This window comes from Hypanus sabinus, chromosome 2 (genome assembly GCF_030144855.1).
Source record: "Hypanus sabinus isolate sHypSab1 chromosome 2, sHypSab1.hap1, whole genome shotgun sequence".
NCBI lineage: Eukaryota > Metazoa > Chordata > Chondrichthyes > Myliobatiformes > Dasyatidae > Hypanus > Hypanus sabinus.
The window spans coordinates 92,590,604-92,614,948 of NC_082707.1; positions in this window are offsets into that span (position 1 = coordinate 92,590,604).

Below are 24,345 nucleotides of genomic sequence, written 5' to 3' on the forward strand. Positions count from 1 at the left end.
GTTTTTGTAGGGTGGTGTGGTTTGGGATTGATGCGTCTGTTCCATTTTTGTAGGGTGGTGGGGTTTGTGATTGAAGCGTCTGTTCCATTTTTGTACGGTGGTGGTGTTTGGGATTGATGCGTGTGTTCTGTTTTGCACGGTGGTGAGATTTGGGATTGAAGCGTCAGTTCTGTGTTTGTAGGGTGGTGGGGTTTGGAATTGTTGCGTTTGTTCTGTGTTAGTAGGGTGGTGTGGTTTGGGATTGTTGCGTTTGTTCTGTGTTTGTAGGGTGGTGGGGTTTGGGATTGATGTGTCTGTTCCATTGTTGTAGGGTGGTGGGGTTTGGAATTGTTGCGTTTGTTCTGTGTTGGTAGGGTGGTGGGGTTTGGGATTGTTGCGTTTGTTCTGTGTTTGTTGGGTGGTGGGGTTTGGGATTGATGTGTCTGTTCCGTTTTTGTAGGGTGGTGGGGTTTGGGATTGATCTGTCTGTTCCATTTTTGTACGGTGGTGAGGTTTGGGATTGATGTGTCTCTTCTGTGTTTGTAGGGTGGTGGGGTTTGGGATTGATGCGTCTGTTCTGTGTTTGTAGAGTGGTCAGGTTTGGGATTGATGCATCTGTTCCGTTTTTGTAGGGTGGTGGGGTTTGGGACTGATATGTGTGTTCCATTTTTGTAGGGTGGTGGGGTTTGGGATTGATTTGTCTGTTCCATTTTTGTACGGTGGTGGTGTTTGGGATTGATGCGTCTGTTCTGTTTTGCACGGTGGTGAGATTTGGGATTGAAGCGTCAGGTCTGTGTTTGTAGGGTGGTGGGGTTTGGAATTGTTGCGTTTGTTCTGTGTTGGTAGGGTGGTGGGGTTTGGGATTGTTGCGTTTGTTCTGTGTTTGTAGGGTGGTGGGGTTTGGGATTGATGTGTCTGTTCCGTTTTTGTTGGGTGGTGGGATTTGGGATTGAAGCGTCTGTTCCGTTTTTGTAGGGTGGTGTGGTTTGGGATTGATGCGTCTGTTCTGTGTCTGTAGGGTGGTGAGGTTTGGGATTGATGCGTCTGTACTGTTTTGCACGGTGGTGAGATTTGGGATTAAAGCGTCAGTTCTGTGTTTGTAGGCTGGTTGGGTTTGGAATTGTTGCGTTTGTTCTGTGTTAGTAGGGTGGTGTGGTTTGGGATTGTTGCGTTTGTTCTGTGTTTGTAGGGTGGTGGGGTTTGGGATTGATGTGTCTGTTGCGTTTTTGTAGGTTGGTGGGGTTTGGGATTGAAGCGTCTGTTCCGTTTTTGTAGGGTGGTGTGGTTTGGGATTGATGCGTCTGTTCTGTGTCTGTAGGGTGGTGGGGTTTGGGATTGATGCGTCTGTTCTGTTTTGCACGGAGGTGAGATTTGGGATTGAAGCGTCAGTTCTGTGTTTGTAGGGTGGTGGGGTTTGGAATTGTTGCGTTTGTTCTGTGTTGGTAGGGTGGTGGGGTTTGGGATTGTTGCGTTTTTTCTGTGTTTGTAGGGTGGTGGGGTTTGGGATTGATGTGTCTGTTGCGTTTTTGTAGGGTGGTGGGGTTTGGGATTGAAGCGTCTGTTCCGTTTTTGTAGGGTGTTGTGGTTTGGGATTGATGCATCTGTTCCATTTTTGTAGGGTGGTGGGGTTTGTGATTGATGCGTCTGTTCCGTTTTTGTAGGGTGGTGTGGTTTGCGATTGATGTGTCTGTTCCGTTTTTGTAGGGTGAGGGGTTTTGGGATTGATGCGAATGTTCTGTGTTTGTAGGGTGGTGGTGTTTGGGATTAATGCTTCTGTTCGGTTTTTGTAGGGTGGTGGGGTTTGGGATTGATGCGTCTGTTCAGTTTTTCTAGGCTGGTGGGTTTTGGGATTGAAGCATCTGTTCCGTTTTTGTACGGCGGTGGGGTTTGTGATTGAAGAGACTGTTCCGTTTTTGTAGTTTGGTGGAGTTTGGGATTGATGCGTCTGTTCTGTGTTTGTAGGGTGGTGGGGTTTGGGATTGATGTGTCTGTTTGGTTTTTGTAGGGTGGTGGGGTTTGGGATTGATGTGTCTGTTCGGTTTTTGTAGGGTGGTGGGGTGTGTGATTGATGCGTCTGTTCTGTGTTTGCAGGGTGGTGGGATTTGGGATTGATGTGTCTGTTCTGTGTTTGTAGGGTGGTGGGGTTTGGGATTGATGCGTCTGTTCTGTTTTTGTAGGGTGGTAGGGTTTGGGATTGATGTGTCTGTTCCGTTTTTGTAGGGTGGTGGGGTTTGGGATTAATGCTTCTGTTCGGTTTTTGTAGGGTGGAGGGGTTTGGGATTGATGGGTCTGTTCAGTTTTTGTAGGCTGGTGGGTTTTGGGATTGAAGCGTCTGTTCCGTTTTTGTACGGCGGTGGGGTTTGTGATTGAAGAGACTGTTCCGTTTTTGTAGTTTGGTGGAGTTTGAGATTGATGCGTCTGTTCTGTGTTTGAAGGGTGGTGGGGTTTGGGATTGATGTGTCTGTTCGGTTTTTGTAGGGTGGTGGGGTTTGGGATTGATGTGTCTGTTCGGTTTTTGTAGGCTGGTGGGGTGTGTGATTGATGCGTCTGTTCTGTGTTTGCAGGGTGGTGGGGTTTGGGATTGATGCATCTGTTCTGTGTTTGTAGGGTGGTGGGTTTTGGGATTGAAGCGTTCGTTCCGTTTTTGTAGGGTGGTGGGGTTTGGGATTGATCTGTCTGTTCCATTTTTGTACGGTGGTGAGGTTTGGGATTGATGTCTCTCTTCTGTGTTTGTAGGGTGGTGGGGTTAGGGATTGATGCGTCTGTTCTGTGTTTGTAGAGTGGTCGGGTTTGGGATTGATGCATCTGTTCCGTTTTTGTAGGGTGGTGGGGTTTTGGACTGATGTGTGTGTTCCATTTTTGTAGGGTGGTGGGGTTTGGGATTGATGTGTCTGTTCCATTTTTGTACGGTGGTGGTATTTGGGATTGATGCGTCTGTTCTGTTTTGCACGGTGGTGAGATTTGGGATTGAAGCGTCAGTTCTGTGTTTGTAGGGTGGTGGGGTTTGGAATTGTTGCGTTTGTACTGTGTTGGTAGGGTGGTGGGGTTTGGGATTGTTGCGTTTGTTCTGTGTTTGTAGGGTGGTGGGGTTTGGGATTGATGTGTCTGTTCCGTTTTTGTAGGGTGGTGGGATTTGGGATTGAAGCGTCTGTTCCGTTTTTGTAGGGTGGTGTGGTTTGGGATTGATGTGTCTGTTCTGTGTCTGTAGGGTGGTGAGCTTTGGGATTGATGCGTCTGTTCTGTTTTGCACGGTGGTGAGATTTGGGATTGAAGCGTCAGTTCTGTGTTTGTAGGGTGGTGGGGTTTGGAATTGTTGCGTTTGTTCTGTGTTAGTAGGGTGGTGTGGTTTGGGATTGTTGCGTTTGTTCTGTGTTTGTAGGGTGGTGGGGTTTGGGATTGATGTGTCTGTTGCGTTTTTGTAGGGTGGTGAGGTTTGGGATTGAAGCGTCTGTTCCGTTTTTGTAGGGTGGTGTGGTTTGGGATTGATGCGTCTGTTCTGTGTCTGTAGGGTGGTGGGGTTTGGGATTGATGCGTCTGTTCTGTTTTGCACGGTGGTGAGATTTGGGATTGAAGCGTCAGTTCTGTGTTTGTAGGGTGGTGGGGTTTGGAATTGTTGCGTTTGTTCTGTGTTTGTAGGGTGGTGGGGTTTGGGATTGTTGAGTTTGTTCTGTGTTTGTAGGGTGGTGGGGTTTGGGATTAATGCTTCTGTTCGGTTTTTGGAGTGTGGTGGGGTGTGGGATTGATGCGTCTGTTCAGTTTTTGTAGGCTGGTGGGTTTTGGGATTGAAGCGTCTGTTCTGTGTTTGTAGGGTGGTGGGGTTTGGAATTGTTGCGTTTGTTCTGTGTTAGTAGGGTGGTGTGGTTTGGGATTGTTGCGTTTGTTCTGTGTTTGTAGGGTGGTGGGGTTTCGGATTGATGTGTCTGTTGCGTTTTTGTAGGGTGGTGAGGTTTGGGATTGAAGCGTCTGTTCTGTGTCTGTAGGGTGGTGGGGTTTGGGATTGATGCGTCTGTTCTGTTTTGCACGGTGGTGAGATTTGGGATTGAAGCGTCAGTTCTGTGTTTGTAGGGTGGTGGGGTTTGGAATTGTTGCGTTTGTTCTGTGTTTGTAGGGTGGTGGGGTTTGGGATTGTTGCGTTTGTTCTGTGTTTGTAGGGTGGTGGGGTTTGGGAATAATGCTTCTGTTCGGTTTTTGGAGTGTGGTGGGGTGTGGGATTGATGCGTCTGTTCAGTTTTTGTAGGCTGGTGGGTTTTGGGATTGAAGCGTCTGTTCCGTTTTTGTACGGAGGTGGGGTTTGTGATTGAAGAGACTGTTCCGTTTTTGTAGTTTGGTGGAGTATGGGATTGATGCGTCAGTTCTGTGTTCGTAGGGTGGTGGGGTTTGGGATTGATGTGTCTGTTCGGTTTTTGTAGGGTGGTGTGGTTTGGGATTGATGTGTCTGTTCGGTTTTTGTAGGGTGGTGGGGTGTGTGATTGATGCGTCTGTTCTGTGTTTGCAGGGTGGTGGGATTTGGGATTGATGTGTCTGTTCTGTGTTTGTAGGGTGGTGGGGTTTGGGATTGATGCGTCTGTTCTGTTTTTGTAGGGTGGTAGGGTTTGGGATTGATGTGTCTGTTCCGTTTTTGTAGGGTGGTGGTGTTTGGGATTGATGCGTCTGTTCTGTGTTTGTAGGGTTGTGGGGTTTGGAATTGTTGCGTTTGTTCTGTGTTAGTAGGGTGGTGTGGTTTGGGATTGTTGCGTTTGTTCTGTGTTTGTAGGGTGGTGGGGTTTGGGATTGATGTGTCTGTTCCATTGTTGTAGGGTGGTGGGGTTTGGAATTGTTGCGTTTGTTCTGTGTTGGTAGGGTGGTGGGGTTTGGGATTGTTGCGTTTGTTCTGTGTTTGTTGGGTGGTGGGGTTTGGGATTGATGTGTCTGTTCCGTTTTTGTAGGGTGGTGGGGTTTGGGATTGATCTGTCTGTTCCATTTTTGTACGGTGGTGAGGTTTGGGATTGATGTGTCTCTTCTGTGTTTGTAGGGTGGTGGGGTTTGGGATTGATGCGTCTGTTCTGTGTTTGTAGAGTGGTCAGGTTTGGGATTGATGCATCTGTTCCGTTTTTGTAGGGTGGTGGGGTTTGGGACTGATATGTGTGTTCCATTTTTGTAGGGTGGTGGGGTTTGGGATTGATTTGTCTGTTCCATTTTTGTACGGTGGTGGTGTTTGGGATTGATGCGTCTGTTCTGTTTTGCACGGTGGTGAGATTTGGGATTGAAGCGTCAGTTCTGTGTTTGTAGGGTGGTGGGGTTTGGAATTGTTGCGTTTGTTCTGTGTTGGTAGGGTGGTGGGGTTTGGGATTGTTGCGTTTGTTCTGTGTTTGTAGGGTGGTGGGGTTTGGGATTGATGTGTCTGTTCCGTTTTTGTTGGGTGGTGGGATTTGGGATTGAAGCGTCTGTTCCGTTTTTGTAGGGTGGTGTGGTTTGGGATTGATGCGTCTGTTCTGTGTCTGTAGGGTGGTGAGGTTTGGGATTGATGCATCTGTACTGTTTTGCACGGTGGTGAGATTTGGGATTAAAGCGTCAGTTCTGTGTTTGTAGGCTGGTTGGGTTTGGAATTGTTGCGTTTGTTCTGTGTTAGTAGGGTGGTGTGGTTTGGGATTGTTGCGTTTGTTCTGTGTTTGTAGGGTGGTGGGGTTTGGGATTGATGTGTCTGTTGCGTTTTTGTAGGTTGGTGGGGTTTGGGATTGAAGCGTCTGTTCCGTTTTTGTAGGGTGGTGTGGTTTGGGATTGATGCGTCTGTTCTGTGTCTGTAGGGTGGTGGGGTTTGGGATTGATGCGTCTGTTCTGTTTTGCACGGAGGTGAGATTTGGGATTGAAGCGTCAGTTCTGTGTTTGTAGGGTGGTGGGGTTTGGAATTGTTGCGTTTGTTCTGTGTTGGTAGGGTGGTGGGGTTTGGGATTGTTGCGTTTTTTCTGTGTTTGTAGGGTGGTGGGGTTTGGGATTGATGTGTCTGTTGCGTTTTTGTAGGGTGGTGGGGTTTGGAATTGAAGCGTCTGTTCCGTTTTTGTAGGGTGTTGTGGTTTGGGATTGATGCATCTGTTCCATTTTTGTAGGGTGGTGGGGTTTGTGATTGATGCGTCTGTTCCGTTTTTGTAGGGTGGTGTGGTTTGCGATTGATGTGTCTGTTCCGTTTTTGTAGGGTGAGGGGTTTTGGGATTGATGCGAATGTTCTGTGTTTGTAGGGTGGTGGTGTTTGGGATTAATGCTTCTGTTCGGTTTTTGTAGGGTGGTGGGGTTTGGGATTGATGCGTCTGTTCAGTTTTTCTAGGCTGGTGGGTTTTGGGATTGAAGCATCTGTTCCGTTTTTGTACGGCGGTGGGGTTTGTGATTGAAGAGACTGTTCCGTTTTTGTAGTTTGGTGGAGTTTGGGATTGATGCGTCTGTTCTGTGTTTGTAGGGTGGTGGGGTTTGGGATTGATGTGTCTGTTTGGTTTTTGTAGGGTGGTGGGGTTTGGGATTGATGTGTCTGTTCGGTTTTTGTAGGGTGGTGGGGTGTGTGATTGATGCGTCTGTTCTGTGTTTGCAGGGTGGTGGGATTTGGGATTGATGTGTCTGTTCTGTGTTTGTAGGGTGGTGGGGTTTGGGATTGATGCGTCTGTTCTGTTTTTGTAGGGTGGTAGGGTTTGGGATTGATGTGTCTGTTCCGTTTTTGTAGGGTGGTGGGGTTTGGGATTAATGCTTCTGTTCGGTTTTTGTAGGGTGGAGGGGTTTGGGATTGATGGGTCTGTTCAGTTTTTGTAGGCTGGTGGGTTTTGGGATTGAAGCGTCTGTTCCGTTTTTGTACGGCGGTGGGGTTTGTGATTGAAGAGACTGTTCCGTTTTTGTAGTTTGGTGGAGTTTGAGATTGATGCGTCTGTTCTGTGTTTGAAGGGTGGTGGGGTTTGGGATTGATGTGTCTGTTCGGTTTTTGTAGGGTGGTGGGGTTTGGGATTGATGTGTCTGTTCGGTTTTTGTAGGCTGGTGGGGTGTGTGATTGATGCGTCTGTTCTGTGTTTGCAGGGTGGTGGGGTTTGGGATTGATGCATCTGTTCTGTGTTTGTAGGGTGGTGGGTTTTGGGATTGAAGCGTTCGTTCCGTTTTTGTAGGGTGGTGGGGTTTGGGATTGATCTGTCTGTTCCATTTTTGTACGGTGGTGAGGTTTGGGATTGATGTCTCTCTTCTGTGTTTGTAGGGTGGTGGGGTTAGGGATTGATGCGTCTGTTCTGTGTTTGTAGAGTGGTCGGGTTTGGGATTGATGCATCTGTTCCGTTTTTGTAGGGTGGTGGGGTTTTGGACTGATGTGTGTGTTCCATTTTTGTAGGGTGGTGGGGTTTGGGATTGATGTGTCTGTTCCATTTTTGTACGGTGGTGGTATTTGGGATTGATGCGTCTGTTCTGTTTTGCACGGTGGTGAGATTTGGGATTGAAGCGTCAGTTCTGTGTTTGTAGGGTGGTGGGGTTTGGAATTGTTGCGTTTGTACTGTGTTGGTAGGGTGGTGGGGTTTGGGATTGTTGCGTTTGTTCTGTGTTTGTAGGGTGGTGGGGTTTGGGATTGATGTGTCTGTTCCGTTTTTGTAGGGTGGTGGGATTTGGGATTGAAGCGTCTGTTCCGTTTTTGTAGGGTGGTGTGGTTTGGGATTGATGTGTCTGTTCTGTGTCTGTAGGGTGGTGAGCTTTGGGATTGATGCGTCTGTTCTGTTTTGCACGGTGGTGAGATTTGGGATTGAAGCGTCAGTTCTGTGTTTGTAGGGTGGTGGGGTTTGGAATTGTTGCGTTTGTTCTGTGTTAGTAGGGTGGTGTGGTTTGGGATTGTTGCGTTTGTTCTGTGTTTGTAGGGTGGTGGGGTTTGGGATTGATGTGTCTGTTGCGTTTTTGTAGGGTGGTGAGGTTTGGGATTGAAGCGTCTGTTCCGTTTTTGTAGGGTGGTGTGGTTTGGGATTGATGCGTCTGTTCTGTGTCTGTAGGGTGGTGGGGTTTGGGATTGATGCGTCTGTTCTGTTTTGCACGGTGGTGAGATTTGGGATTGAAGCGTCAGTTCTGTGTTTGTAGGGTGGTGGGGTTTGGAATTGTTGCGTTTGTTCTGTGTTTGTAGGGTGGTGGGGTTTGGGATTGTTGCGTTTGTTCTGTGTTTGTAGGGTGGTGGGGTTTGGGATTAATGCTTCTGTTCGGTTTTTGGAGTGTGGTGGGGTGTGGGATTGATGCGTCTGTTCAGTTTTTGTAGGCTGGTGGGTTTTGGGATTGAAGCGTCTGTTCTGTGTTTGTAGGGTGGTGGGGTTTGGAATTGTTGCGTTTGTTCTGTGTTAGTAGGGTGGTGTGGTTTGGGATTGTTGCGTTTGTTCTGTGTTTGTAGGGTGGTGGGGTTTCGGATTGATGTGTCTGTTGCGTTTTTGTAGGGTGGTGAGGTTTGGGATTGAAGCGTCTGTTCTGTGTCTGTAGGGTGGTGGGGTTTGGGATTGATGTGTCTGTTCTGTTTTGCACGGTGGTGAGATTTGGGATTGAAGCGTCAGTTCTGTGTTTGTAGGGTGGTGGGGTTTGGAATTGTTGCGTTTGTTCTGTGTTTGTAGGGTGGTGGGGTTTGGGATTGTTGCGTTTGTTCTGTGTTTGTAGGGTGGTGGGGTTTGGGAATAATGCTTCTGTTCGGTTTTTGGAGTGTGGTGGGGTGTGGGATTGATGCGTCTGTTCAGTTTTTGTAGGCTGGTGGGTTTTGGGATTGAAGCGTCTGTTCCGTTTTTGTACGGAGGTGGGGTTTGTGATTGAAGAGACTGTTCCGTTTTTGTAGTTTGGTGGAGTATGGGATTGATGCGTCAGTTCTGTGTTCGTAGGGTGGTGGGGTTTGGGATTGATGTGTCTGTTCGGTTTTTGTAGGGTGGTGTGGTTTGGGATTGATGTGTCTGTTCGGTTTTTGTAGGGTGGTGGGGTGTGTGATTGATGCGTCTGTTCTGTGTTTGCAGGGTGGTGGGATTTGGGATTGATGTGTCTGTTCTGTGTTTGTAGGGTGGTGGGGTTTGGGATTGATGCGTCTGTTCTGTTTTTGTAGGGTGGTAGGGTTTGGGATTGATGTGTCTGTTCCGTTTTTGTAGGGTGGTGGTGTTTGGGATTGATGCGTCTGTTCTGTGTTTGTAGGGTTGTGGGGTTCGGGATTGATGTGTCTGTTCTGTGTTTGTAGGGTGGTGGGTTTTGGGATTGAAACGTTCGTTCCGTTTTTGTAGGGTGATGGGGTTTGGGATTGATGTGTCTGTTTCATTTTTGTACGGTGGTGGTGTTTGGGATTGATGCGTGTGTTCTGTTTTGCACGGTGGTGAGATTTGGGATTGAAGCGTCAGTTCTGTGTTTGTAGGGTGGTGGGGTTTGGAATTGTTGCGTTTGTTCTGTGTTAGTAGGGTGGTGTGGTTTGGGATTGTTGCGTTTGTTCTGTGTTTGTAGGGTGGTGGGGTTTGGGATTGATGTGTCTGTTGCGTTTTTGTAGGGTGGTGAGTTTTGGGATTGAAGCGTCTGTTCCGTTTTTGTAGGGTGGTGTGGTTTGGGATTGATGCGTCTGTTCTGTGTCTGTAGGGTGGTGGGGTTTGGGATTGATGCGTCTGTTCTGTTTTGCACGGTGGTGAGATTTGGGATTGAAGCGTCAGTTCTGTGTTTGTAGGGTGGTGGGGTTTGGAATTGTTGCGTTTGTTCTGTGTTGGTATGGTGGTGGGGTTTGGGATTGTTGCGTTTGTTCTGTGTTTGTAGGGTGGTGGGGTGTGGGATTGATGCGTCTGTTCAGTTTTTGTAGGCTGGTGGGTTTTGGGATTGAATCGTCTGTTCCGTTTTTGTACGGCGGTGGGGTTTGTGATTGAAGAGACTGTTCCGTTTTTGTAGTTTGGTGGAGTTTGGGATTGATGCGTCAGTTCTGTGTTCGTAGGGTGGTGGGGTTTGGGATTGATGTGTCTGTTCGGTTTTTGTAGGGTGGTGGGGTTTGGGATTGATGTGTCTGTTCGGTTTTTGTAGGGTGGTGGGGTGTGTGATTGATGCGTCTGTTCTGTGTTTGCAGGGTGGTGGGATTTGGGATTGATGTGTCTGTTCTGTGTTTGTAGGGTGGTGGGGTTTGGGATTGATGCGTCTGTTCTGTTTTTGTAGGGTGGTAGGGTTTGGGATTGATGTGTCTGTTCCGTTTTTGTAGGGTGGTGGTGTTTGGGATTGATGCGTCTGTTCTGTGTTTGTAGGGTTGTGGGGTTCGGGATTGATGTGTCTGTTCTGTGTTTGTAGGGTGGTGGGGTTTGGGATTGTTGCGTTTGTTCTGTGTTTGTAGGGTGGTGGGGTTTGGGAATAATGCTTCTGTTCGGTTTTTGGAGTGTGGTGGGGTGTGGGATTGATGCGTCTGTTCAGTTTTTGTAGGCTGGTGGGTTTTGGGATTGAAGCGTCTGTTCCGTTTTTGTACGGAGGTGGGGTTTGTGATTGAAGAGACTGTTCCGTTTTTGTAGTTTGGTGGAGTATGGGATTGATGCGTCAGTTCTGTGTTCGTAGGGTGGTGGGGTTTGGGATTGATGTGTCTGTTCGGTTTTTGTAGGGTGGTGTGGTTTGGGATTGATGTGTCTGTTCGGTTTTTGTAGGGTGGTGGGGTGTGTGATTGATGCGTCTGTTCTGTGTTTGCAGGGTGGTGGGATTTGGGATTGATGTGTCTGTTCTGTGTTTGTAGGGTGGTGGGGTTTGGGATTGATGCGTCTGTTCTGTTTTTGTAGGGTGGTAGGGTTTGGGATTGATGTGTCTGTTCCGTTTTTGTAGGGTAGTGGTGTTTGGGATTGATGCGTCTGTTCTGTGTTTGTAGGGTTGTGGGGTTCGGGATTGATGTGTCTGTTCTGTGTTTGTAGGGTGGTGGGTTTTGGGATTGAAACGTTCGTTCCGTTTTTGTAGGGTGATGGGGTTTGGGATTGATGTGTCTGTTTCATTTTTGTACGGTGGTGGTGTTTGGGATTGATGCGTGTGTTCTGTTTTGCACGGTGGTGAGATTTGGGATTGAAGCGTCAGTTCTGTGTTTGTAGGGTGGTGGGGTTTGGAATTGTTGCGTTTGTTCTGTGTTAGTAGGGTGGTGTGGTTTGGGATTGTTGCGTTTGTTCTGTGTTTGTAGGGTGGTGGGGTTTGGGATTGATGTGTCTGTTGCGTTTTTGTAGGGTGGTGAGTTTTGGGATTGAAGCGTCTGTTCCGTTTTTGTAGGGTGGTGTGGTTTGGGATTGATGCGTCTGTTCTGTGTCTGTAGGGTGGTGGGGTTTGGGATTGATGCGTCTGTTCTGTTTTGCACGGTGGTGAGATTTGGGATTGAAGCGTCAGTTCTGTGTTTGTAGGGTGGTGGGGTTTGGAATTGTTGCGTTTGTTCTGTGTTGGTATGGTGGTGGGGTTTGGGATTGTTGCGTTTGTTCTGTGTTTGTAGGGTGGTGGGGTGTGGGATTGATGCGTCTGTTCAGTTTTTGTAGGCTGGTGGGTTTTGGGATTGAAGCGTCTGTTCCGTTTTTGTACGGCGGTGGGGTTTGTGATTGAAGAGACTGTTCCGTTTTTGTAGTTTGGTGGAGTTTGGGATTGATGCGTCAGTTCTGTGTTCGTAGGGTGGTGGGGTTTGGGATTGATGTGTCTGTTCGGTTTTTGTAGGGTGGTGGGGTTTGGGATTGATGTGTCTGTTCGGTTTTTGTAGGGTGGTGGGGTGTGTGATTGATGCGTCTGTTCTGTGTTTGCAGGGTGGTGGGATTTGGGATTGATGTGTCTGTTCTGTGTTTGTAGGGTGGTGGGGTTTGGGATTGATGCGTCTGTTCTGTTTTTGTAGGGTGGTAGGGTTTGGGATTGATGTGTCTGTTCCGTTTTTGTAGGGTGGTGGTGTTTGGGATTGATGCGTCTGTTCTGTGTTTGTAGGGTTGTGGGGTTCGGGATTGATGTGTCTGTTCTGTGTTTGTAGGGTGGTGGGTTTTGGGATTGAAACGTTCGTTCCATTTTTGTAGGGTGGCGGGGTTTGGAATTGATCTGTCTGTTCCATTTTTGTACGGTGGTGAGGTTTGGGATTGATGTGTCTCTTCTGTGTTTGTAGGGTGGTGGGGTTAGTGATTGATGCGTCTGTTCTGTGTTTGTAGAGTGGTCGTGTTTGGGATTGATGCATCTGTTCCGTTTTTGTAGGGTGATGGGGTTTGGGATTGATGTGTCTGTTCCATTTTTGTACGGTGGTGGTGTTTGGGATTTATGCGTGTGTTCTGTTTTGCACGGTGGTGAGATTTGGGATTGAAGCGTCAGTTCTGTGTTTGTAGGGTGGTGGGGTTTGGAATTGTTGCGTTTGTTCTTTGTTGGTAGGGTGGTGGTGTTTGGGATTGTTGCGTTTGTTCTGTGTTTGTAGGGTGGTGGGGTTTGGGATTGATGTGTCTGTTCCGTTTTTGTAGGGTGGTGGGGTTTGGGATTGAAGCATCTGTTCCGTTTTTGTAGGGTGGTGTGGTATGGGATTGATGCGGCTGTTCTGTGTCTGTAGGGTGGTGGGGTTTGGGATTGATGCGTGTGTTCTGTTTTGCACGGTGGTGAGATTTGGGACTGATGTGTGTGTTCCATTTTTGTAGGGTGATGGGGTTTGGGATTGAAGCGTTTGTTCCGTTTTTGTAGGGTGGTGTGGTTTGGGATTGATGCGTCTGTTCTGTTTTGCACTGTGGTGAGATTTGGGATTGAAGCGTCAGTTCTGTGTTTGTAGGGTGGTGGGGTTTGGAATTGTTGCGTTTGTTCTGTGTTGGTAGGGTGGTGGGGTTTAGGATTGTTGCATTTGTTCTGTATTTGTAGGGTGGTGGGGTTTGGGATTGATGTGTCTGTTCCGTTTTTGTAGGGTGGTGGGGTTTGGGATTGAAGCGTCTGTTCCGTTTTTGTAGGGTGTTGTGGTTTGGGATTGATGCGTCTGTTCTGTGTCTGTAGGGTGGTGGGGTTTGGGATTGATGCGTCTGTTCCGTTTTTGTAGGCTGGTGGTGTTTGGAATTGATGCGTCTGTTCTGTTTTTGTAGGGTGGTGGGGATTGGGATTGATGTGCCTGTTCCGTTTTTGTAGGGTGGTGGGGTTTGGGATTGATGTGTCTGTTCGGTTTTTGTAAGGTGGTGGGGTTTGGGATTGATGTGTCTGTTCGGTTTTTGTAAGGTGGTGGGGTTTGGGATTGATGTGTCTGTTCGGTTTTTGTAGGGTGGTGGGGTTTGTGATTGAAACGTTTGTTCGGTTTTTGTGGGGTGGTGGGGTTTGGGATTGATGCGTCTGTTATGTGTTTGTAGAGTGGTGGGATTTGGCATTGATGTGTCTGTTCTGTGTTTGCAGGGTGGTGGGGTTTGGGATTGATGCGTCTGTTCCATTTTTGTAGGGTGGTGGGGTTTGGAATTGTTGCGTTTGTTCTGTGTTGGTTGGGTGGTGGGGTTTGGGATTGTTGCGTTTGTTCTGTGTTTGTAGTGTGGTGGGGTTTGGGATTGATGTGTCTGTTCCGTTTTTGTAGGGTGGTGGGGTTTGGGATTGAAGCGTCTGTTCCGTTTTTGTAGGGTGGTGTGGTTTGGGATTGATGCGTCTGTTCCATTTTTGTAGGGTGGTGGGGTTTGTGATTGAAGCGTCTGTTCCATTTTTGTACGGTGGTGGTGTTTGGGATTGATGCGTGTGTTCTGTTTTGCACGGTGGTGAGATTTGGGATTGAAGCGTCAGTTCTGTGTTTGTAGGGTGGTGGGGTTTGGAATTGTTGCGTTTGTTCTGTGTTAGTAGGGTGGTGTGGTTTGGGATTGTTGCGTTTGTTCTGTGTTTGTAGGGTGGTGGGGTTTGGGATTGATGTGTCTGTTGCGTTTTTGTAGGGTGGTGAAGTTTGGGATTGAAGCGTCTGTTCCGTTTTTGTAGGGTGGTGTGGTTTGGGATTGATGCGTCTGTTCTGTGTCTGTAGGGTGGTGGGGTTTGGGATTGATGCGTCTGTTCTGTTTTGCACGGTGGTGAGATTTGGGATTGAAGCGTCAGTTCTGTGTTTGTAGGGTGGTGGTGTTTGGAATTGTTGCGTTTGTTCTGTGTTGGTAGGGTGGTGGGGTTTGGGATTGTTGCGTTTGTTCTGTGTTTGTAGGGTGGTGGGGTTTGGGATTAATGCTTCTGTTCGGTTTTTGGAGGGTGGTGGGGTGTGGGATTGATGCGTCTGTTCAGTTTTTGTAGGCTGTTGGGTTTTGGGATTGAAGCGTCTGTTCCGTTTTTGTACGGCGGTGGGGTTTGTGATTGAAGAGACTGTTCCGTTTTTGTAGTTTGGTGGAGTTTGGGATTGATGCGTCAGTTCTGTGTTCGTAGGGTGGTGGGGTTTGGGATTGATGTGTCTGTTCGGTTTTTGTAGGGTGGTGGGGTTTGGGATTGATGTGTCTGTTCGGTTTTTGTAGGGTAGTGGGGTGTGTGATTGATGCGTCTGTTCTGTGTTTGCAGGGTGGTGGGATTTGGGATTGATGTGTCTGTTCTGTGTTTGTAGGGTGGTGTGGTTTGGGACTGATGTGTGTGTTCCATTTTTGTAGGGTGATGGGGTTTGGGATTGAAGCGTTTGTTCCGTTTTTGTAGGGTGGTGTGGTTTGGGATTGATGCGTCTGTTCTGTTTTGCACTGTGGTGAGATTTGGGATTGAAGCGTCAGTTCTGTGTTTGTAGGGTGGTGGGGTTTGGAATTGTTGCGTTTGTTCTGTGTTGGTAGGGTGGTGGGGTTTAGGATTGTTGCATTTGTTCTGTATTTGTAGGGTGGTGGGGTTTGGGATTGATGTGTCTGTTCCGTTTTTGTAGGGTGGTGGGGTTTGGGATTGAAGCGTCTGTTCCGTTTTTGTAGGGTGTTGTGGTTTGGGATTGATGCGTCTGTTCTGTGTCTGTAGGGTGGTGGGGTTTGGGATTGATGCGTCTGTTCCGTTTTTGTAGGCTGGTGGTGTTTGGAATTGATGCGTCTGTTCTGTTTTTGTAGGGTGGTGGGGATTGGGATTGATGTGCCTGTTCCGTTTTTGTAGGGTGGTGGGGTTTGGGATTGATGTGTCTGTTCGGTTTTTGTAAGGTGGTGGGGTTTGGGATTGATGTGTCTGTTCGGTTTTTGTAAGGTGGTGGGGTTTGGGATTGATGTGTCTGTTCGGTTTTTGTAGGGTGGTGGGGTTTGTGATTGAAACGTTTGTTCGGTTTTTGTGGGGTGGTGGGGTTTGGGATTGATGCGTCTGTTATGTGTTTGTAGAGTGGTGGGATTTGGCATTGATGTGTCTGTTCTGTGTTTGTAGGGTGGTGGGGTTTGGGATTGATGCGTCTGTTCCATTTTTGTAGGGTGGTGGGGTTTGGAATTGTTGCGTTTGTTCTGTGTTGGTTGGGTGGTGGGGTTTGGGATTGTTGCGTTTGTTCTGTGTTTGTAGTGTGGTGGGGTTTGGGATTGATGTGTCTGTTCCGTTTTTGTAGGGTGGTGGGGTTTGGGATTGAAGCGTCTGTTCCGTTTTTGTAGGGTGGTGTGGTTTGGGATTGATGCGTCTGTTCCATTTTTGTAGGGTGGTGGGGTTTGTGATTGAAGCGTCTGTTCCATTTTTGTACGGTGGTGGTGTTTGGGATTGATGCGTGTGTTCTGTTTTGCACGGTGGTGAGATTTGGGATTGAAGCGTCAGTTCTGTGTTTGTAGGGTGGTGGGGTTTGGAATTGTTGCGTTTGTTCTGTGTTAGTAGGGTGGTGTGGTTTGGGATTGTTGCGTTTGTTCTGTGTTTGTAGGGTGGTGGGGTTTGGGATTGATGTGTCTGTTGCGTTTTTGTAGGGTGGTGAGGTTTGGGATTGAAGCGTCTGTTCCGTTTTTGTAGGGTGGTGTGGTTTGGGATTGATGCGTCTGTTCTGTGTCTGTAGGGTGGTGGGGTTTGGGATTGATGCGTCTGTTCTGTTTTGCACGGTGGTGAGATTTGGGATTGAAGCGTCAATTCTGTGTTTGTAGGGTGGTGGTGTTTGGAATTGTTGCGTTTGTTCTGTGTTGGTAGGGTGGTGGGGTTTGGGATTGTTGCGTTTGTTCTGTGTTTGTAGGGTGGTGGGGTTTGGGATTAATGCTTCTGTTCGGTTTTTGGAGGGTGGTGGGGTGTGGGATTGATGCGTCTGTTCAGTTTTTGTAGGCTGTTGGGTTTTGGGATTGAAGCGTCTGTTCCGTTTTTGTACGGCGGTGGGGTTTGTGATTGAAGAGACTGTTCCGTTTTTGTAGTTTGGTGGAGTTTGGGATTGATGCGTCAGTTCTGTGTTCGTAGGGTGGTGGGGTTTGGGATTGATGTGTCTGTTCGGTTTTTGTAGGGTGGTGGGGTTTGGGATTGATGTGTCTGTTCGGTTTTTGTAGGGTGGTGGGGTGTGTGATTGATGCGTCTGTTCTGTGTTTGCAGGGTGGTGGGATTTGGGATTGATGTGTCTGTTCTGTGTTTGTAGGGTGGTGGGGTTTGGGATTGATGCGTCTGTTCTGTTTTTGTAGGGTGGTAGGGTTTGGGATTGATGTGTCTGTTCCGTTTTTGTAGGGTGGTGGTGTTTGGGATTGATGCGTCTGTTCTGTGTTTGTAGGGTTGTGGGGTTCGGGATTGATGTGTCTGTTCTGTGTTTGTAGGGTGGTGGGTTTTGGGATTGAAACGTTCGTTCCGTTTTTGTAGGGTGGCGGGGTTTGGAATTGATCTGTCTGTTGCATTTTTGTACGGTGGTGAGGTTTGGGATTGATGTGTCTCTTCTGTGTTTGTAGGGTGGTGGGGTTAGTGATTGATGCGTCTGTTCTGTGTTTGTAGAGTGGTCGTGTTTGGGATTGATGCATCTGTTCCGTTTTTGTAGGGTGATGGGGTTTGGGATTGATGTGTCTGTTCCATTTTTGTACGGTGGTGGTGTTTGGGATTGATGCGTGTGTTCTGTTTTGCACGGTGGTGAGATTTGGGATTGAAGCGTCAGTTCTGTGTTTGTAGGGTGGTGGGGTTTGGAATTGTTGCGTTTGTTCTTTGTTGGTAGGGTGGTGGTGTTTGGGATTGTTGCGTTTGTTCTGTGTTTGTAGGGTGGTGGGGTTTGGGATTGATGTGTCTGTTCCGTTTTTGTAGGGTGGTGGGGTTTGGGATTGAAGCATCTGTTCCGTTTTTGTAGGGTGGTGTGGTATGGGATTGATGCGTCTGTTCTGTGTCTGTAGGGTGGTGGGGTTTGGGATTGATGCGTCTGTTCTGTTTTGCACGGTGGTGAGATTTGGGATTGAAGCATCAGTTCTGTGTTTGTAGGGTGGTGGGGTTTGGAATTGTTGCGTTTGTTCTGTGTTAGTAGGGTGGTGTGGTTTGGGATTGCTGCGTTTGTTCTGTGTTTGTAGGGTGGTGGGGTTTGGGATTGATGTGTCTGTTCCGTTTTTGTAGGGTGGTGGGGTTTGTGATTGATGCGTCAGTTCTGTGTTTGCAGGGTGGTGGGGTTTGGAATAGATGCGTCTGTTCTGTGTTTGCAGGGTGGTGGGGTTTGGGATTGATGTGTCTGTTCTGTGTTTATAGGGTGGTGGGGTTTGGGATTGATGCGTCTGTTCTGTTTTTGTAGGGTGGTAGGGTTTGGGATTGAAGTGTCTGTTCCATTTTTGTAGGGTGGTGGTGTTTGGGATTGATGTGTCTGTTCGGTTTTTGTAGGGTGGTGGGGTTTGTGATTGAAACGTCTGTTCGGTTTTTGTATGGTGGTGGGGTTTGGGATTGATGCGTCTGTTGTGTGTTTGTAGGGTGGTGGGTTTTCGGATTGAAGCGTTCGTTCCATTTTTGTAGGGTGGTGGGGTTTGGGATTGATCTGTCTGTTCCATTTTTGTACGGTGGTGAGGTTTGGGATTGATGTGTCTCTTCTGTGTTGGTAGGGTGGTGGGGTTAGGGATTGATGCATCACTTCCGTTTTTGTAGGGTGGTGGGGTTTGGGACTGATGTGTGTGTTCCATTTTTGTAGGGTGGTGGGGTTTGGGATTGATGCGTCTGTTCTGTTTTGCACTGTGGTGAGATTTGGGATTGAAGCGTCAGTTCTGTGTTTGTAGTGTGGTGGGGTTTGGAATTGTTGCGTTTGTTCTGTGTTGGTAGGGTGGTGGGGTTTAGGATTGTTGCGTTTGTTCTGTGTTTGTAGGGTGGTGGGGTTTGGGATTGACGTGTCTGTTCCGTTTTTGTAGGGTGGTGGGGTTTGGGATTGAAGCGTCTGTTCGGTTTTTGTATGGTGGTGGGGTTTGGGATTGATGCGTCTGTTCTGTGTTTGTAGGGTGGTGGGTTTTGGGATTGAAGCGTTCGTTCCGTTTTTGTAGGGTGGTGGGGTTTGGGATTGATCTGTCTGTTCCATTTTTGTACGGTGGTGAGGTTTGGGATTGATGTGTCTCTTCTGTGTTGGTAGGGTGGTGGGGTTAGGGATTGATGCATCTGTTCCGTTTTTGTAGGTTGGTGGGGTTTGGGAATGATGTGTGTGTTCCATTTTTGTAGGGTGGTGGGGTTTGGGATTGATGCGTCTGTTCTGTTTTGCACTGTGGTGAGATTTGGGATTGAAGCGTCAGTTCTGTGTTTGTAGGGTGGTGGGGTTTGGAATTGTTGCGTTTGTTCTGTGTTGGTAGGGTGGTGGGGTTTAGGATTGTTGCGTTTGTTCTGTGTTTGTAGGGTGGTGGGGTTTGGGATTGATGTGTCTGTTCCGTTTTTGTAGGGTGGTGGGGTTTGGGATTGAAGCGTCTGTTCCGTTTTTGTAGGGTGCTGTGGTTTGGGATTGATGCGTCTGTTCTGTGTCTGTAGGGTGGTGGGGTTTGGGATTGATGCGTCTGATCCGTTTTTGTAGGCTGGTGGTGTTTGGAATTGATGCGTCAGTTCTGTTTTTGTAGGGTGGTGGGGTTTGGGATTGATGTGTCTGTTCTGTGTTTATAGGGTGGTGGGGTTTGGGATTGATCGTCTGTTCTGTTTTTGTAGGGTGGTAGGGTTTGGGATTGAAGTGTCTGTTCCATTTTTGTAGGGTGGTGGTGTTTGGGATTGATGTGTCTGTTCGGTTTTTGTAGGGTGGTGGGGTTTGTGATTGAAACGTCTGTTCGGTTTTTGTATGGTGGTGGGGTTTGGGATTGATGCGTCTGTTCTGTGTTTGTAGGGTGGTGGGTTTTTGGATTGAAGCGTTCGTTCCGTTTTTGTAGGGTGGTGGGGTTTGGGATTGATCTGTCTGTTCCATTTTTGTACGGTGGTGAGGTTTGGGATTGATGTGTCTCTTCTGTGTTGGTAGGGTGGTGGGGTTAGGGATTGATGCATCACTTCCGTTTTTGTAGGGTGGTGGGGTTTGGGACTGATGTGTGTGTTCCATTTTTGTAGGGTGGTGGGGTTTGGGATTGATGCGTCTGTTCTGTTTTGCACTGTGGTGAGATTTGGGATTGAAGCGTCAGTTCTGTGTTTGTAGTGTGGTGGGGTTTGGAATTGTTGCGTTTGTTCTGTGTTGGTAGGGTGGTGGGGTTTAGGATTGTTGCGTTTGTTCTGTGTTTGTAGGGTGGTGGGGTTTGGGATTGACGTGTCTGTTCCGTTTTTGTAGGGTGGTGGGGTTTGGGATTGAAGCGTCTGTTCGGTTTTTGTAGGGTGGTGGGGTTTGGGATTGATGCGTCTGTTCTCTGTTTGTAGGGTGGTGGGTTTTGGGATTGAAGCGTTCGTTCCGTTTTTGTAGGGTGGTGGGGTTTGGGATTGATCTGTCTGTTCCATTTTTGTACGGTGGTGAGGTTTGGGATTGATGTGTCTCTTCTGTGTTGGTAGGGTGGTGGGGTTAGGGATTGATGCATCTGTTCCGTTTTTGTAGGTTGGTGGGGTTTGGGAATGATGTGTGTGTTCCATTTTTGTAGGGTGGTGGGGTTTGGGATTGATGCGTCTGTTCTGTTTTGCACTGTGGTGAGATTTGGGATTGAAGCGTCAGTTCTGTGTTTGTAGGGTGGTGGGGTTTGGAATTGTTGCGTTTGTTCTGTGTTGGTAGGGTGGTGGGGTTTAGGATTGTTGCGTTTGTTCTGTGTTTGTAGGGTGGTGGGGTTTGGGATTGATGTGTCTGTTCCGTTTTTGTAGGGTGGTGGGGTTTGGGATTGAAGCGTCTGTTCCGTTTTTGTAGGGTGCTGTGGTTTGGGATTGATGCGTCTGTTCTGTCTCTGTAGGGTGGTGGGGCTTGGGATTGATGCGTCTGATCCGTTTTTGTAGGCTGGTGGTGTTTGGAATTGATGCGTCAGTTCTGTTTTTGTAGGGTGGTGGGGTTTGGGATTGATGTGCCTGTTCCGTTTTTGTAGGGTGGTGGGGTTTGGGATTGATGTGTCTGTTCGGTTTTTGTAGGGTGGTGGGGTTTGGGATTGATGTGTCTGTTCGGTTTTTGTAGGGTGGTGGGGTTGTGATTGAAACGTCTGTTCGGTTTTTGTAGGGTGGTGTGGTTTGGGATTGATGCGTCTGTTCTGTGCCTGTAGCGTGGTGAGGTTTGCGATTGATGCATCTGTTCCGTTTTTGTAGGGTAGTGGGGTTTGGGATTGATGTGTCTGTTCCATTTTTGTACGGTGGTGGTGTTTGGGATTGATGCGTCTGTTCTGTTTTGCACGGTGGTGAGATTTGGGATTGAAGCGTCAGTTCTGTGTTTGTAGGGTGGTGGGATTTGGAATTGTTGCGTTTGTTCTGTGTTAGTAGGGTGGTGTGGTTTGGGATTGTTGCGTTTGTTCTGTGTTTGTAGGGTGGTGGGGTTTGGGATTGATGTGTCTGTTGCGTTTTTGTAGGGTGGGGGGGTTTGGGATTGAAGCGTCTGTTCCGTTTTTGTAGGGTGGTGTGGTTTGTGATTGATGCGTCTGTTCTGTGTCTGTAGGGTGGTGGGGTTTGGGATTGATGCGTCTGTTCTGTTTTGCACGGTGGTGAGATTTGGGATTGAAGCGTCAGTTCTGTGTTTGTAGGGTGGTGAGTTTTGGAATTGTTGCGTTTGTTCTGTGTTTGTAGGGTGGTGGGGTTTGGGATTGATGCGTCTGTTCAGTTTTTGTAGGCTGGTGGGTTTTGGGATTGAAGCGTCTGTTCCGTTTTTGTACGGCGGTGGGGTTTGTGATTGAAGAGACTGTTCCATTTTTGTAGTTTGGTGGAGTTTGGGATTGATGCGTCTGTTCTGTGTTTGTAGGGTGGTGGGGTTTGGGATTGATGTGTCTGTTCGGTTTTTGTAGGGTGGTGGGTTTGGGATTGATGTTTCTGTTCGGTTTTAGTAGGGTGGTGGGGTGTGTGATTGATGCGTCTGTTCTGTGTTTGTAGGGTGGTGGGGTTCGGGATTGATGTGTCTGTTCTGTGTTTGTAGGGTGGTGGGTTTTGGGATTGAAACGTTCGTTCCGTTTTTGTAGGGTGGTGGGGTTTGGGATTGATCTGTCTGTTCCATTTTTGTACGGTGGTGAGGTTTGGGATTGATGTGTCTCTTCTGTGTTTGTAGGGTGGTGGGGTTAGGGATTGATGCGTCTGTTCTGTGTTTGTAGAATGGTCGGGTTTGGGATTGATGCATCTGTTCCGTTTTTGTAGGGTAGTGGGGTTTGGGATTGATGTGTCTGTTCCATTTTTGTACGGTGGTGGTGTTTGGGATTGATGCGTCTGTTCTGTTTTGCACGGTGGTGAGATTTGGGATTGAAGCGTCAGTTCTGTGTTTGTAGGGTGGTGGGGTTTGGAATTGTTGCGTTTGTTCTTTGTTGGTAGGGTGGTGGGGTTTGGGATTGTTGCGTTTGTTCTGTGTTTGTAGGGTGGTGGGGTTTGGATTGATGTGTCTGTTCCGTTTTTGTAGGGTGGTGGGGTTTGTGATTGATGCGTCTTTTCTGTGTTTGCAGGGTGGTGGGGTTTGGAATTGATGTATCTGTTCTGTGTTTGCAGGGTGGTGGGGCTTGGGATTGATGTGTCTCTTCTGTGTTTATAGGGTGGTGGGGTTTGGGATTGATGCGTCTGTTCTGTTTTTGTAGGGTAGTAGGGTTTGGGATTGATGTGTCTGTTCCGTTTTTGTAGGGTGGTGGTGTTTGGGATTGATGTGTCTCTTCGGTTTTTGTAGGGTGGTGGGGTTTGGGATTGATGTGTCTGTTCGGTTTTTGTAGAGTGGTGGGGTTTGGGATTGATGTGTCTGTTCGGTTTTTGTAGGGTGGTGGGGTTTGTGATTGAAACGTCTGTTCGGTTTTTGTAGGGTGTTGTGGTTTGGGATTGATGCGTCTGTTCTGTGCCTGTAGGGTGGTGAGGTTTGGGATTGATGCGTCTGTTCGGTTTTGCACGGTGGTGAGATTTGGGATTGAAGCGTCAGTTCTGTGTTTGTAGGGTGGTGGGATTTGGAATTGTTGCGTTTGTTCTGTGTTAGTAGGGTGGTGTGGTTTGGGATTGTTGCGTTTGTTCTGTGTTTGTAGGGTGGTGGGGTTTGGGATTGATGTGTCTGTTGCGTTTTTGTAGGGTGGAGGGGTTTGGGATTGAAGCGTCTGTTCCGTTTTTGTAGGGTGGTGTGGTTTGGGATTGATGCGTCTGTTCTGTGTCTGTAGGGTGGTGGGGTTTGGGATAGATGAGTCTGTTCTGTTTGCACGGTGGTGAGATTTGGGATTGAAGCGTCAGTTCTGTGTTTGTAGGGTGGTGAGGTTTGGAATTGTTGCATTTGTTCTGTGTTGGTAGGGTGGTGGGGTTTGGGATTGTTGCATTTGTTCTGTGTTTGTAGGGTGGTGGGGTTTGGGATTGATGTGTCTGTTGCGTTTTTGTAGGGTGGTGGGGTTTGGGATTGAAGCGTCTGTTCCGTTTTTGTAGGGTGGTGTGGTTTGGGATTGATGCATCTGTTCCATTGTTGTAGGGTGGTGGGGTTTGTGATTGATGCGTCTGTTCCGTTTTTGTAGGGTGGTGTGGTTTGCGATTGATGCGTCTGTTCGGTTTTTGTAGGGAGGTGGGGTTTGGGTTTGATGTGTTTGATCGGTTTTTGTAGGGTGGTGTGGTTTGGGATTGATGCGCCTGTTCTGTTTTGCACGGTGGTGAGATTTGGGATTGAAGCGTCAGTTCTGTGTTTGTAGGGTGGTGGGGTTTGGAATTGTGGCGTTTGTTCTGTGTTGGTAGGGTGGTGGGGTTTGGGATTGTTGCGTTTGTTCTGTGTTTGTAGGGTGGTGGGGTTTGGGATTGATGTATCTGTTCCATTTTTGTAGGGTTGTGGGGTTTGGGATTGAAGCGTCTGTTCCGTTTTTGTAGGGTGGTGTGGTTTGGGATTGATGCGTCTGTTCTGTGTCTGTAGGGTGGTGTGGTTTGGGATTGATGCGTCTGTTCCGTTTTTGTAGGCTGGTGGTGTTTGGAATTGATGCGTCTTTTCTGTTTTTGTAGGGTGGTGGGGTTTGGGATTGATGTGCCTGTTCCGTTTTTGTAGGGTGGTGGGGTTTGTGATTGATGTGTCTGTTCGGTTTTTGTAGGGTGGTGGGGTTTGGAATTGATGTGTCTGTTCGGTTTTTGTAGGGTGGTGGGGTTTGTGATTGAAACGTCTGTTCGGTTTTTGTAGGGTGGTGGGGTTTGGGATTGATGCGTCTGTTATGTGTTTGTAGAGTGGTGGGATTTGGCATTGATGTGTCTGTTCTGTGTTTGTAGGGTGGTGGGGTTTGGGATTGATGCGTCTGTTCCATTTTTGTAAGGTGGTGGGGTTTGTGATTGATGCGTCAGTTCCGTTTTTGTAGGGTGGTGTGGTTTGCGATTGATGCGTCTGTTCCGTTTTTGTAGGGTGGGGGGTTTTGGGATTGATGCGATTCTTCTGTATTTGTAGGGTGGTGGGATTTCGGATTAATGCTTCTGTTCGGTTTTTGTAGGGTGGTGGGGCTTGGGATTGATGCGTCTGTTCAGTTTTTGTAGGCTGGTGGGGTTTGGGATTGAAGCGTCTGTTCCGTTTTTGTACGGAGGTGGGGTTTGTGATTGAAGAGTCTGTTCCGTTTTTGTAGCTTGGTGGAGTTTGGGATTGATGCGTCTGTTCTGTGTTTGTAGGGTGGTGGGGTTTTCGATTGATGTGTCTGTTCGGTTTTTGTAGGGTGGTGGGGTTTGGGTTTGATGTGTCTGTTCGGTTTTTGTAGGGTGGTGTGGTTTGGGATTGATGCGTCTGTTCTGTTTTGCACGGTGGTGCGATTTGGGATTGATGCGTCTGTTCTGTGTTTGTAGGGTGGTGGGGTTTGGGATTGATGCGTCTGTTCTGTGTTTCTAGGGTGGTCGGGTTTGGGATTGAAGCGTCTGTTCCGTTTTTAAGGGTGGTGGGTTTTGGGATTGAAGCGTCTGTTCCGTTTTTGTACGGCGGTGGGGTTTGTGATTGAAGTGACTGTTCCGTTTTTGTAGTTTGGTGGAGTTTGGGATTGATGCGTCTGTTCTGTGTTTGTAGGGTGGTGGGGTTTGGGATTGATGTGTCTGTTCGGTTTTTGTAGGGTGGTGGGGTTTGGGATTGATGTGTCTGTTCGGTTTTTGTAG